A 7253-nucleotide genomic window follows, 5' to 3' on the forward strand; every position below is an offset into this window, starting at 1 on the left:
AGGAGTGAGGCAGGGCAGAGAAGCTTAAGAGGCTTGAAAGGGTACAGCCAGGGATGTTTTTGCAAACAGAGACTGCTTTGCAGTGAAAACAAGTCCTAGTGCTATTCTTGGTATCTCTTCACTGCATCAGGGAGAGAAAGATGTTAAATATTACAAATATTTTGCATTTGGTAACTTATGAGTTCAAGTGAGCAGAGGACCTCCTTCTCATTCATATCTACTTTATATTGAATGCATTTCTGAAAGCATGACTTTTATACCTATGAAAATAAGAGGAACATCAAGCTTTGAGTGTTCTGAGTCCCTCCTATAACAACTTTGCTTGGCAATACCCAAAATGAAAATGATCCTAATCTTCCTTCATCTAGAAGCCAGTAAAATACTAAGCACTGATTACAAGCATACATATTTTTAAATATACTATAATACATGGAATGTACTATAATAAAATGTATACCATAATAAACAGAACAAATGGAATATGCATTTGAAAGTGTTACTTTCAGATAATACTGAAACCAAAATGAATTAAAGTGGAGATTTCAAATGTGTACCATCAGACACAAACACTCATTTAAAGGAATGTACAGCCTACCGCAAATGAGATTTGGGCCACTGTGGGTACAGCATTCTGCTATTTTCCTGTGGAGTTTTGGATTTTTAAAATGTTTTTATGCCCAACTTATTTATGCAGTAACTGCTTAGTGAAAAACAACATCCCTAGTTGTACCCTCTGTCAAAAAACAATTTAATAACTTCATCCAGAACCCAATATACAGAAATAGTCTTTCTGCGTATTTCTCATTTCAGCTGGTCATATTTTATAGTCATCAGAATAGTGGGGGAAATAGAAAAGCTGGCATGGCACTGTAATAACACTCCGAGTAAGACTGTATTACTGGCTAAGGAAAATAACTCTTGGATCTTGAAATGTCTCTGCCCTTTAAGTCCAAAACAAAGCTTTTGTCAAGTATTGCCTATAAAAGCAGTGCCTTGTGATTCTGAATTGTTTATCCTTTAAGCTCATCTTTTCACCAAAAGCTCATTAACCTACAATGAGAACACCTGCAATGAGTTGAACCTAATTTTGATTTTCACATTTGCACTTTTCCCCAATTACACAGGTGGTCCAATAAAAGATACCACCCTAAGAAATCCTTGCCTCTCTCACATTTTCACTTAATACTTTCATTGTTTAGTTTCAGTTTTATCCTAATTAAGGCATGGACCAATATCCATGAGCACAGGCTAGAACACTAGTGATGCAGAGCAGTAAGCTGGAGGCCACTGATGCATGGCATGAAGCTGGAGGCACTGGTGTGAGACATAAGGAAGACAGTTTTATGGAACAGTCTAAGGGGCTCCAGGGAACAATGATAGGCTGGAAAATGTTACTAAAGTACTGTCGACTGAAAATTACTAGAGAAAGACAGATGGATGGGACGACCGATAAAAGGAGAAAAATCTGTAAAATGGTTGGTTTGAGGGAACTGGTAGACAGAGTCCATCAGAAGAAAAGCCAAAAGTGGATGCCCACTGGAGCAAAAGCAACAGCTAGAAATCACTGGTGTATGATACAGGTGAACTTTCCAAGAGCTTGATTAGTAGAGCACAACAATTGTACTGCCTGAGTGGGTCAACTAAAGTAAACTTTGCAACCTAAATATCATTCAAGTTAGCCAAGAGACTAGAGTATACATTCTGTGTCAGGGGCTGAAATGACAGAGCTGGGATAGAAAACTGTACTTTGTTTTTGCAAGTGATTTCAGTGTGCTGAACAGAGGTGATTCTACACATATAAATGACAGACTGGCATACAAACCACAAGTCCAAACCATGCTGGATATTAGGATAATGGGAAGACATAGATCAACCTGGGTATTTGAATAAACTTGTGTATGGTGTTGTCCTACCTCTTTTTAAGGCAATATGATGTGTTGGTATATGTTGGTACTGATCACCTTTCTACAACACCAGACATCCAAAGAAAAGGAAGGAGAGAGGAGGATTCGTGCCACCTTCTTCCAGGCGTGGATGGGAAGCTGGACCACTAACAATGAGTTCCAGATGCTTGCCTGCCCCATGGCCTCGCAAATATTAAACTGCCCCCATTTCACTGGAATAGCTGTAGACCACCCACCAACTGGCTAAGAAGAAGGAAACCCAAGGGTTTTTCAGTCCCTGTGTTTTCCCTCTAAATCCCAGCAGTCACCAGTCCTAGGAGGCTGTACCCTTCCCCCATCATATGGACCTATTACCACCAATACAACTAGCATGTTTTCAGGTATGCAGCGGCACACTTTAAAAAAGCTCCTCAAATTGAGACCTCTAGAAATCAATCAGTGAGTCATAGAGTGGGCAGAGGAGGTGCACATGGAAAAATAATGCTGGCATTCTGTGAAGCAATGCTTCTGCCTGTTGTGCTGTAGCCACAACAGCATGGAGCCCCCCAAATTAGCCTGTTCAGAGTTCAATGTTGCTGTGGCAACACTGCTTGCAGTACCAGTACCAAGATAGCTCACTAATAACTCTTTTAGATATCTCTACACTGCACTGTGCTCTGACATACTCTCTCTTAGTTGCATACCAACAGGATTTAACTGTGTCATGTGTGTTGTTTGCAGACAGATAATTATGCTAAGAGCCAATGAATTGTGATTAAATAATCATTCCAAAATTGTCATGTGGTCAGGTCCTTACCTGTGTATCCATGTAGGTACTTATTACCCTTTCCATTGTCCAGTGCCAGTGCCATTATTAGAATATACTTTGGGATGCATTGGAGCTAGTCTGTTATCTATTTGGGAATTAGTCTGTCATCTCTCTGGGGTTAGGGTTGGTTCTGGTTCTACACTATGTTTCCCATGATTGCTTCAATATTTTTAGTTCTCAAAATATGAGAATATCATAATGAAAATGTACAAAAAAATAGAACTCCTGGTTCCAAAATGATACCTTTTATTAGACCAACTGGGAAATGGCAAGAAAATGGTTCTAATGAAAAAGTTTAATTTCTGTAATATCAGAAAAAGAATAATTATGCAAATCGTATACAATCATAGAAATAAACTGGCAAATCAATTTTACAATAATCATAGTTTTGGTGAATGTTGCCTATTTCTGTTCACAAACTTGCCTGCATTTACAAAAGGGGCTGATGTTAGCATTGAGGTCTGCTATTTTTTTAATATTGATATAAGTCTAGGTATTCTAAGAAAGTAGAATGTTTCTTGCTCAAAAAACAGCCCCCCCCCAAAAACCCAATCAAAACCAAACCAAAAAACAACAATAAAAAAATCCCCACACTGCCATCCTAAAGCAATGCATGAATGAAAAGCAGTGGAAAACAGTGGATGGTATTAAAATAAGTATATATTTTTAACATGTCTACTATTGGAATATGCATCTGTACATGATATAGATTAGGGATGTAGATGTGTGTTCTAATGGACTGGCTTAAAGAGGGACTTGAAAATGGAGGAAATAGATGTAGGATCCAAACTTATAATTCATTACTATAATAATCTATAAAATAAGAAAGTGTATTAAATCAACTTGGAATAAAATACAAAATAAAACAAACAAAAACCCAGAGTTTGCAGTTAGCCGAACAATCATCACTCAGCATGGAAGCTGAGTGATCCTTGAAACAGGTGAATCAATCTTAGACAGAGGCTGCCAAGGTCAATGAGTTGCTATGCTCTAGGAAATATTAACAGATGTAGTAGGAACTGGGAGATAAAATGGGCTACGGCAGCAGTCCTTTCGCAATAAGAGTTTTGTCTGAAAAGGGACTGTAGGCTTAGAGGCAGGAAACTGATAATAGAATTTGAAGTAAACTGTCGACAATGACCTGAAGGAAGCATTATAAAGGAGTGATGTCACAGCACATTAATTACTATCATAATACTGTTAAGCTAGGTTAGTTTCTGAAGATAAAGCAGACCTCAGCAGACACTGGGAGTTTATTATCATGCTTCACTTTAAGATGTTTTAAATAGCTTTTTAACATCATGTTTTGACTACTACATTTTTTTTCAGGCAAATTAGAAATACAGTTTACAAGTAAAAACATGGGTATGATCTCATCAAGGCTTTTCTAGAGTACCCCAATAGAAATATACTCCTTTTTACCCAGGCAGTATCCTTCCCCACTTCATGATTCCTGTTATCTTTTCATTTTATATATCTTTTCACTTTTTATTTTGACTTTGAATCACTCCTGTCACTCCTGTACCTATTTTGGAAAATTTGATTTGCATAATGAACAGTTTTTCAGAGATTCAAAATATAAATGGAAGTGTTTCTACCACTAAAGTGAATAAAATGTGAAAGGCCTCAATCTTTGCAACTGGATGTGCATTCAGTAAAACTTGAAAATTAAGTTGTATAGAAAGGGAAATATTCCCCTTTATCACTAGTTCTCCACACATTTTCTAACTGACCAATCTCAGCCCACCATTCAGAAGGGAAAAAACTTCAACATGGCATATTATACTGTTTCTGTATAACCTTGATTATTCACTTTTTGGCAATTAAAATACTAACTCTTAATTCTGGTGACATATTACAGACCCATTTCTGAAATGAAATCAGCTAATCAGCCTGCTGTGTAGCAGAGACAGTAAGTATTACTAACCAAGTAAGAAGTACATTTCCTACAGATATTATCAGCACCTTTTCTAGTGATAACATTTCCACACCAGGTTAAAATAATGGATTGGGGCATTATAATGTAATAGGTTGGGAGAAATGTCTTTGCAACAAAGTGGGGGTGGGTACGTGACAGCTGCATTTCATATAAGAGCGTTCTAAGAAGTTTTCATTTCCCTTATTCCAGGTAGCTGACAAAACAAAGTATCATCATCCAAAACAATGGCATATGCTAGGTACACAGCGGCAGAAGGATTTCATTGTCTATTGTTTTGTTAAAGTTGGTGCATCTCTATGAGGAAAAAAGACAGCTGAGACAGAGGGAGAGAGGCAGGAAACACCAAAGTACCAGAAAGAGAAGCTCTGGTAATGCAGCTCTGAGGGAAAGCTAAGAGAGGGGTCAAATACTGGCTTAAAGAGATTTGGAGCTGTGAACAAGAAAGTATCTATCCCCTGTTGTTTGTTTCCTTGGGTGCGCAGGGAAATTGGAGTTTGTACATTCTGTGTTTGTTAAATAAACAGGATTGCTTTAGAAGTACTTGACTGGATCACCAATTTCTTTTCATAGCAGAAACACCCCACAAAGGTCTGAATTTTGTTTAATCATGCTTTTAGAAGGGGTAACACTAATTCACGATCTTGTCATAGGAATAATGTTATTTCTATATAAATCAAACAGAAACAGTATGATATACAACATGCAGAACAGTATGATATAAAACTGTAACTCTATCAAGGAGTTTTAATGGGGGGTCTTCAAGAGGAGGCTGGATAGACATTTGGCTGGGGTGTTATGTATGACCCCAGCACTCACTCCTGCCCGGGGCAGGGGGTCAGACCTGATGAGCTGTTTAGGTCTCTTCCGACCCTGAGCACTATGAATGACAATATAAATCACAAAATCACATTACATTTCATAATAATGTGGTATAAAATGATGACAAAATATAGTATATATTTAGTAGGCTTTATATTAAGTCTCCCTGTTTGTTTTATGATTCATAATGCTTAAGAACCAGCATGCAAGAAACATGGAAAGTTATTTCAAAGATCACTATTGTTATTGCTATGGTTATTGTTTGAACATGCTATTGAACATGCTGTTGTTATTGGTTGAACATGCAAGTTATTCGTTTTAGAGTGCTGTTATTATGCTTACAGATATAAAAAAAAAGCTCCCAAAAAGTGCTTTACCAGAAGCAACAGCGCATTAGTTTGACCTGGCTCCGCAGTGCCTGTATAGATCGGGCACTTTAGTGGGGCTTTTAGGAGCTTTTATCTAAAGCTGACTCAATCGCCTATTAGATAAAAGCACCAGCAAAGCCACACTAAAGCACCCAATGTAAAAATTGGGTGATCTATGTCTAACTACTCTGATGCCTCTTTTGGGCACACGCTGGGTTCAGCACAGGAGCATGCTGAGTTTAACGTGAAGCACCTTTTTTGTTTTCTTTAACATCTATAAGCATTCATAACATCACTAAAATGAGTGACTTGCATATTCAAACAACAAATAAAAGCAATGACCTGTAAGTGCAATGCCTAGGCTTTTATATGGATTGTGGGTGCAGTGAATGAGCAGACATTTTTAGCTGTCAGAACTGTTGGAACTTGACTTGAAGAATGTGGACTCTGATGTAATGGCAACTGCTGGATAAACTTCGTATCACTTATTTAGAAATGGTTGAACAAGTTAGAAGAATATTTCAGCTATCAGAATTATTTGTCTGCCTGGTTTATTCAAACAAGTGTGTGGGAGAATCAGATGAGATAATCATTACGAAGTGGTGAAGGGTGATTCAAGAAAATGTATGCATTTGCGCACAGAACATTCATTCTCTAAAAATGTTTGATATTCTGCAATATGCCCTGCTCATCTTTGATCTTTCCTGAACAACCTCAACAAAATCTCATACCTTAAAAATGAAAGACTTTCTCTGCAGAATTGGGTGGGGTGGGGGAGAGAAAGAATAAGCCTATATTAAAATGAAAAGTAGTTGCTAAGTCAAATAACAAGAACATTGAAGATGCATTGACATGTATTTCAGTTCAGCCCAGCAATGGAAACACTTACCTATGGTCCCCAGGAAGCTTGTATGGCTTGTTATGGAGTCTGTGTGTGATCAGATGTTGCTGCTACTTTTATCAGAGCTATCTAGAATAAAGTTATACCAGGTATGCCTAATTGTGCTGCAAACTTACTATTGACTATTGTATAAACATACCCAAAGAGCAAACACCCTCTTCCAACAGATCATCTTAAGACGTGGGAGTTGCTTAAATAACAAAATGTGATGGGTTTGGTAGACTTCATCACTTATTAAAAAAGTAAAATGATTACATGTATTTAAATAGTTTTCTAATAGCAGTAATGACCTTAAAGTTCTTCTTTGGGTTTAAATAATTGGATTTAACTCTTTCCATTCAGTGCTTACTGGGACATGCCATTTTTTATATTATTATATGACTGCACATAGCCCTTACACCTTCTCATTTCCTTCTCTGTCTCCATGCCTGTAATGATACCCTTATACAAATAATGTTTCAAATCACTATTGCTCTGACTGCCTTGAGCCTACAGTGTCACCCAAGGATATGTA

At 37.5% G+C, this 7253-nt stretch overlaps 1 long non-coding RNA gene across 1 annotated transcript in view; it reads left to right on the plus strand.

The window, feature by feature from the left end:
• Positions 1-7253, plus strand: part of LOC109309775 — an 89576-nt gene that overhangs the window by 11451 nt on the left and 70872 nt on the right. The window lies entirely within an intron of this gene.

This window comes from Crocodylus porosus, unplaced genomic scaffold (assembly GCF_001723895.1).
Source record: "Crocodylus porosus isolate Cpor-Errol unplaced genomic scaffold, CroPor_comp1, whole genome shotgun sequence".
NCBI classification, from domain to species: Eukaryota; Metazoa; Chordata; order Crocodylia; family Crocodylidae; genus Crocodylus; species Crocodylus porosus.